The 7500-nt window shown below is 44.6% G+C and overlaps 1 protein-coding gene across 3 annotated transcripts in view; it reads right to left on the bottom strand.

Moving 5' to 3' along the window:
- LOC122256157 (sestrin-2) overlaps positions 1-7500 on the bottom strand; it is a 109359-nt gene that overhangs the window by 26186 nt on the left and 75673 nt on the right. The gene's annotated exons all lie outside the window — the stretch shown is intronic.

Here is a 7500-nt window from a genome sequence, read left to right as displayed (position 1 = left end):
AGTCCTTTTTTTTGTGCTTATACCCGCGCCCGCTCGTCCTGAGAGAGACTACATAAACACCCAAGCGTTGATGCTAGCGGCTCTGCTCGTCAATCAGGAACAGCCAATCAAATAGTCAACAAGAGATGCACGAATGCACGATAACAAAACCGTGGTGTATCTTCGCTATCACTGTTTGAACCGTCGCCTTGAGTACACCCTTAGTATAGCATGCGTCCATTCACAAAGGCTTACGATGATGTGCACCGTGGTTGCGTCTGCTAAACAGTTAGAAAAGGAAGGGAACAGGAGAGAAGAGGAGAGAAGGAAGGAAGGAAAGGGAGGGAAGGATGGAGGAGAGGAAGGTAAGGAGGGAAGGAGGAAAGTACGAAATGAGGGGAAGGAGTGGAAGGAAGAGGAAAGGGAGGGAAGGAAGAAACAGGACAGAAGGGAGAAAGAGGGATAGAAAGAAGAAAAAAAGGAATGGGAGAGAGGGGGGGGGGATAGAAAGTATCGAAAAAATTAGATTTTAGGAAAGATAGGATAGAATGGAACTAGAGAAGAATTTTTGAAGGAATAGAAGATAGAAAAGTAGTTTTGGGGGGATAGTATGGAGAATAGTTAGATTGAGAGAATAGTAGATGAAAAAGGGGAAAAGTATTATCGTTTATTATTCGTTCCGTTCCTGAAGTTTCTGAGAGGGGTGTTCTGAGGTTCTACTACGAAACTTTAGTAGAAAGAAGAAGAAAGAAAAACTATCAGACCCATTTTCTATGATGAGAATACCCCTATGATTTGAGCTCAGTTGCCTTATCATAAACATAATTCACATTACGCTGGATTATAGTATCAACTGTAACAGTGACAATGATGGTGCTAATGATAATAATGATGTAAAAGTAAGTAAATCTAAAAAAAAATACAAATATACGAAATGTTTCTCTTTCGTCTGCATCTTCTTTTCGCCCTGTTTTTCCTTCACGTTTTTTAGTCTGTCATTCTTTTTTCTAGTTTTTTTTTTTTTTCTTTCTACTACCACTTTCTTTCCCTTTCTTTTCTTTATTTTTCTCTAAAAACAAAAAAAAAGACGGAAGGACAACACGAGACACATGAAAGAAGTTTTAAAGAACATAGAAAAATAAATATAAAGAACAGAAAAATAAAAGACAAGAGAAAGGAAAATAATAATAATGCAAACAAAACGGCGGATGAGAAAAGAAAGAAAGAAAAAAAACACGGAAATTGTATGATAGGGAATAAAAAAGAAAATAAAAAATATCAAAGAAACGAGACAGAAAGGGGCCGGCCCCCTCTTTGGCTGCCCCTCTTCGCTCTGTGGGAAGTGTAAACAGGCGACCTTTACCCCCTCCCCCCCTATGTTCACTCTCGTGTTTTCCCCCTATTTGTTTCTTCCTCCCCCTCCCCCTATTTGTTTCTTCTCTCCTCCTTCCCCTCTTCTCTCCTCTTCCTCATCTTCTCATTCTTTCCCTCTCTTTCTCTTCTTCCTTTTCTGTCTCTCTTTCTTTCTCTTTAACCCTTTTACAGCCTTTGCTTTCTATCCTTTGTCTCCCTCCATCTCTTGTTCCATCTAATCCCTCTTTCGCTCTCCCCCCATCCTACCCCCCACCACGCCACGGATGCACCAAAACCGAAACACGGCACACACTCATCCCCTCCCTCCCTTCCCCTCTCTCTCTCTCCCTCTCCCTCTCCCTCTCCCTCTCCCTCTCCCTCTCCCTCTTCTCCCTCTCCTCTTCCTCTCCTCTCCCTTTGCCTCACTCCTCTCTCTCTCTCTCTCTCTCTCTCTCTCTCTCTCTCTCTCTCTCTCTCTCTCTCTCTCTCTTCCCCTCTTCCTCTCTCTCCTCCCCCCTCTCTCCCTCTCTCCTCCCCTCCCCCCTCCTCTCTCCTCCCTCCTCTCCCTCTCTCTCCCTCTACCTCTCTCCTCTCCCTCTTCTCTCCTCTCTCCCTCTCTCTCTCTCTTCTCTCTCTCTCTCCTCTCTCTCCTCCTCTCTCTCTCCTCTCTCTTCTCTCTCTCCCTCTCTCTCCTCTCCTCTCTCTCTTCTCTCTCTCTTCTCTCTTCTCTCCTCTCCCTCTCCCTCTCTTTCTCTCTCTCTCCCTCTCCCTATCTCTCTCTCCCTCTCCCTCTCCCTCTCCCTCTCCCTCTCTCTTCTCCCTCTCCCTCTCCCTCTCCCTCTCCCTCTCCCTCTCCCTCTCCCTCTCCCTCTCATATCTAACTCACTAACTCAAGAACTCCCTTATCTAGTCCCTCACTCCCCCACTCACTCTCACACATACACACACACGTACGAACGCACGCACGCACGTACACACGGTGGCGAACACGAGACTTTCACGCCCCGAACACGTGCTCTCCTGCCGCTCGCTCGAATCTCGTCAAACCGCGTGTGTGTGTGTGAGTAAGAGAGAGAGAGAGAGTGCGTGAGGGAGTGAGGGGGAGGGGGGAGGGAGGGAGGGAGGGAGTGAGGAAGGGAGGGGGAGGGGGAGAGAGAGAGATGAAGAATGGATGAATTCGAATGTAAAAAGAAAAGAAAAAAAAAAACGAAGAAAACGGAGTTGGGGAGAAAGAGGGAGAGGGAGAGGGACAGGGACAGGGAGGCGAGGGGGAGGCAAAGAGAGAGGTGAGAGAGAGGGCAGTTGGATGGAAAAAAGGAAGGCAGGAATGAACGAAGGAAGAAAAGAAGGCAGGAGGAAATGAAGGAAAGAAAAAATGAAGGAAAAAAAACGAATGAAGGGAAGAAGAAAGGAAAACAAGAAAGAAAGAGAGACAGAAAACAAAACGAAGGAAGGAAGACAGAAAGGAAAAACGAAGGAAGGAATGAAAATAAAAAAGAAGAACGAAGGAAGGAAGAAAGAGGGAAGACAGAAAGGAAGAACGAAGGAAGGAATGAAAGTAAAAGAAAGGAAGAACGAAGGAAGGAAGACAGAAAGAAAGAACGAAGGGAGGAATGAAAAAAAAGAAAGGAAGAACGAAGGAAGACAGAAAGAAAGAACGAAGGGAGGAATGAAAAAAAAGAAAGGAATAACGAAGGAAGGAATGAAAGTAAAAGAGAGGAATAACGAAGGAAGACAGAAAGGAATAACGAAGGAAGGAATGAAAGTAAAAGAGAGGAATAACGAAGGAAGACAGAAAGGAATAACGAAGGAAGGAATGAAAGTAAAAGAAAGGAAGAACGAAGGAAGGAAGAAAGGAAGAACGAAGGAAAAAATGAAAAACAGAAAGGAATAACGAATGAAGGAAGAAGGAAGACAGAAAGGAAGAACGAAGGAAGGAATGAAAGTAAAAGAAAGGAAGAACGAATGAAGGAAGGAAGACAGAAAGGAAGAACGAAGGAAGGAATGAAAGTAAAAGGAACAACGAATGAAGGAAGGAAGAACGAAGGAAAAAATGAAAAACAGAAAGGAATAACGAATGAAGGAAAGAAGGAAGAAGGAAGACAGAAAGGAATAACGAAAGAAGGAATGAAAGTAAAAGAAAGGAACAACGAATGAAGGAAGGAAGGAAGGCAGGAAGGCGATGCTTCGCTGGGGGTCACAGTGTATAGTGTGTCGCTTGCGTTGTTGCTATAGAACCGGTTAATAATGATGCGTCATATGTTGCTGTTGTTGCGCATGTCGTCGTTGATGGTGGGTCTTCTTCTTCTTCTTCTTCTTCTTCTTCTTCTTCTTCTTCTTCTTCTTCTTCTTCTTCTTCTTCTTCTTCTTCTTCTTCTTCTTCTTCTTCTTCTTCTTCTTCTTCTTCTTCTTCTTCTTCTTCTTCTCCTCCTCCTCCTCATCATGTTTACTATCGTGCATATATTTATCATCCTTATTGTTGTTATCATCATCATTATCATTATCAATAATTATCATTATTATCATTATTATTATCATCATCATCATTAATATCAACATCATCAGCATTACTATTCTTACTATCAATATCCTAATCATCATTACCATCATTACAACCACTCTCACTATCACTATTATCGCCATCAATATCATTATCACCCTCATCATTATCCACATATTTCTCTCCTCCCGCATCCTCTTCCTGCGACGTCAGCAAGAATTAGACTATCGGTGCAGTTCAGACTATCGTGGGCGTCGCGAGTATAACTACGTCACTAGCCTCTCATACAACAAACAAACAAACAAACAGAGCGACAAAAGAGGGGCACCCACAGCGTAATCAAGGACCGCCAACGACGCTGATTGGCCCAAATCACACACGTTCTCCTGCTCGCTCGCTCGCTCTCTTTCTTTCTCTTTCTTTCTTTCTTTTTCTTTGTATTTTCTTTCTTTCTTTCTTTCTGTCTCGGTCTCTTTCTGTCTCGGTCTCTTTCTTTCTCTTCATCTCTCTTTCTCTTCATCTCTCTTTCTTTTTCTCTTTCTTTCTTTCTCTTTCCCTTTCTTTCATTTTCTCTCTCTCTTTCTCTCTCTCTCTCTCTCTCTCTCTCTCTCTCTCTCTCTCTCTCTCTCTCTCTCTCTCTCTCTCTCTCTCTCTCTCTCTCTTTCTCTTTCTCTTTCTCTTTCTCTTTCTCTTTCTCTTTCTCTTTCTCTTTCTCTCTCTCTCTCTCTCTCTCTCTCTCTCTCTCTCTCTCTCTCTCTCTCTCTCTCCCCCCTTAGGTATTTCTTTCTTTCTTTGATCATATTTATGATACATCTATGCAAGGTCGTATCCCATTACATGAATGTATATATATAAATATACATAAAATACAGAAATACATAGAATACATAGTATACAGTACATATACATCATATGCATGCTTAGATGTGTGCGAATATATGGTTAGGTATGTACGTGTGTATGTGCACGTATTCCGCAGATATGGGATATGTAAGGAAGATCTTCGCTCGCTTAGTTACGCAAGAAAGTTCTTTATCACCCAGACAGCATCCGACACCCCCCTACCTACCTCCCCCCCCGCCCCACCCTACCCCACCCCCACCCCACCCCACCCCACACCACACCTCTACTGACAAGTCTGAGAAGAACTGGCCGTAAACTCAGCTCGGCTCTGATTGGCTTACAGGGTCAGTTTGGGGAAAGCTCTCCCGCCAATCAGGAACGAGAGCTACACCCAATCCAGGATCTCAGGGGGGGGGGGGCGTGGCTTCATCTCCCGACTTCAATGGATAGACTCCGGTCGTTCTTGCGCAAGCAGAGTCACTATTGGACTACTGCCATAAAAAGCCTATCGCTACTACATATACTACTGCAATTTTCACTGTTACCACTATCACTACCGTCACACATACTACCATCATAACTAATAATATCAATATTTTTACTACAGTTACTACCACTTCTCTCATCATCACTACCTAATACTTCTGGCATTTCTATTGCTGTTACTATTAATACTTCTGTGTCCACAATCATCATAACAGTGCCACTACTGCTCACAACAGAACTGATAAATACCATAGCGACAAAAAATAGATAAATAAATAAAATAATAAAAGCACTATTACATCATTCAAACTATCCAACTCTATCTTCCACTATCTCCTATTTCTCTCTTTCTTTATTTCTGCCATCTTCTCTTTCTTCTTCTTTATTTCTGCCATCTTCTCTTTCTTCCTCCCTAGCACTTCCTCAGAGTTCAACGCCTGACATTTCAGAACCTACGAGCGCCACTTTTCATGTAAACTCTCTTTCATTCGCTCTCTCTCTCTCTCTCCCCTCTCTATCTCTCTTTTTTATATGCACCCCGTCTGTCTATCTGTCTCTTAACTCTGACTTTCTCTCTCTCTCCCTCTCATTTTCCCTCTCCCTCTCCCTCTCCTTTTCCCGCTCCCTCACCCTCTCAATCTTTACGAATCTCTTCTTTACCTATTCTACTCAATTCATCTATTCATCACTAAAATAATTTTCTGAAAGAGATCAAGTTGCTTCTCACCCACACACACACCCCTCCCGCCCTTCCCCCCACCCCTGGCACTGCAGTGGCGGAAGGGCACGTAGGCTGATAAACTGGCGGCGGGTGTGGCACCGTTTGGTGAGGGTAGGGGAAGGGGGGGAGAGAAGGGGGAAGGAGGTTTAGGGTAGGGAAAGGGGGAGGAGGAGAGGGGGGAGGGTTGGTTGAGGGAAGGGGGGGAAGGAGAGAGGGGGAGGGTGGTTGAGGGAGGGGGGAGGGAAGGGAAAGGGGGAGGAGGAGAGGGGGGAGAAGGAGAGAGGGGGAGGGTGGTTGAGTGAGGAGGGAGGGAAGGGAAAGGGGGAGGAGGAGAGGGGGAGGAGGAGAGAGGGGAGGGTGGTTGAGGGTAGGGAAAGGGGGAGAAGGAGAGAGGGGGAAGGAGGTTGAGAGAGGGAGGAGCAGGTGGAGGAGGAGGAGGTTGTTGGAGGGGGGAGGAGGTGGGAGAGTATGTTAGAGGGGGAGGAGGGGGCGGGGGGAGTGGGAGAGGTAGTGGAGGGGGGAGGAGGAGGAGGAGAAGAATGTTGGAGGGGGAAAGGGAGGGGTGAAGGGAAACGGGGTGGTGGTGGACATATGTTGCAAACAAAGGCAAATAAAATTCCAATCAGAAGCCCTGGCTTCCTTTCTGCCTTAAAAAAAACAGTAAACGACGCTCACACAAACACACATATACATACATACACATACATACATGCACATACACACACACATGCATATATACACACACACATACATATATACACAAACACACACACACTACACCAAACCCAAAATAACAAACAGAAATAACAATAACAATTAAAAAAAAAAAAAAAATAGCTAGACTTACGGGTCTTTCCCATACTGCGTCACTGGCCCCTACCCCTACCCCTACCCCCTACCCCCTACCCCCTGCCCCCTGCCCCCTGCATTCGCCTAATCTGCATACGACAAACCATTCTTTATCTAGACATTAAACTACCGTCCTTCGCCAAGGGTGACAGCGTCCCTCGTAAGCACATTGCATTCGCCTCGATAACTTTCTTTCTTTCTTTCTTTCTTTCTTTCTTTTTTTCTTAAAAATTCGTCTTCTCTATGCCGTTAACTTCGTTATAAAAAAGGCATACATTCTTTAGCCATTTCTGACACTGTAAACTGAGTCGCGCTTCTCTTTAAATTTTCTTCATGTTTTATTATTATTATCATGATTACTATCCTTATAATTTCTATCATGATTTCCATCATGATTTTTATCATTATCATTATTACATTATTGTTATAATTTTCTTGGTACCTTCGTTATTGTGCATGTGCGTGCATGTCAGAGTGTGAGAGAGAGAGAGAGAGAGAGAGAGAGAGAGAGAGAGAGAGAGAGAGAGAGAGAGAGAGAGAGAGAGAGAGAGAGAGAGAGAGAGAGAGAGAGAGAGAGAGCGTGTGTGTGTGTGTGTGTGTGTGTGTGTGTGTGTGTGTGTGTGTGTGTGTGTGTGTGTGTGTGTGTGTGTGTGTGTGTGTGTGTGTGTGTGTGGGTGTGGGTGTGCGCGTGGGTGTGCGCGTGGGTGTGCGTGTGCATGTGCGTGTGTGTGTGTGTGTGTGCGCGCGCGAGCTTATGTGTCTGTGCATC

The sequence above is a fragment of the Penaeus japonicus genome, unplaced genomic scaffold (assembly GCF_977035675.1).
Source record: "Penaeus japonicus unplaced genomic scaffold, GWHDUDI00000001_assembly GWHDUDI00000020, whole genome shotgun sequence".
Lineage (NCBI taxonomy): Eukaryota > Metazoa > Arthropoda > Malacostraca > Decapoda > Penaeidae > Penaeus > Penaeus japonicus.
Note: the sequence above shows the minus strand (reverse complement) of the source record. Positions and strands in the feature narration are given on the sequence as shown.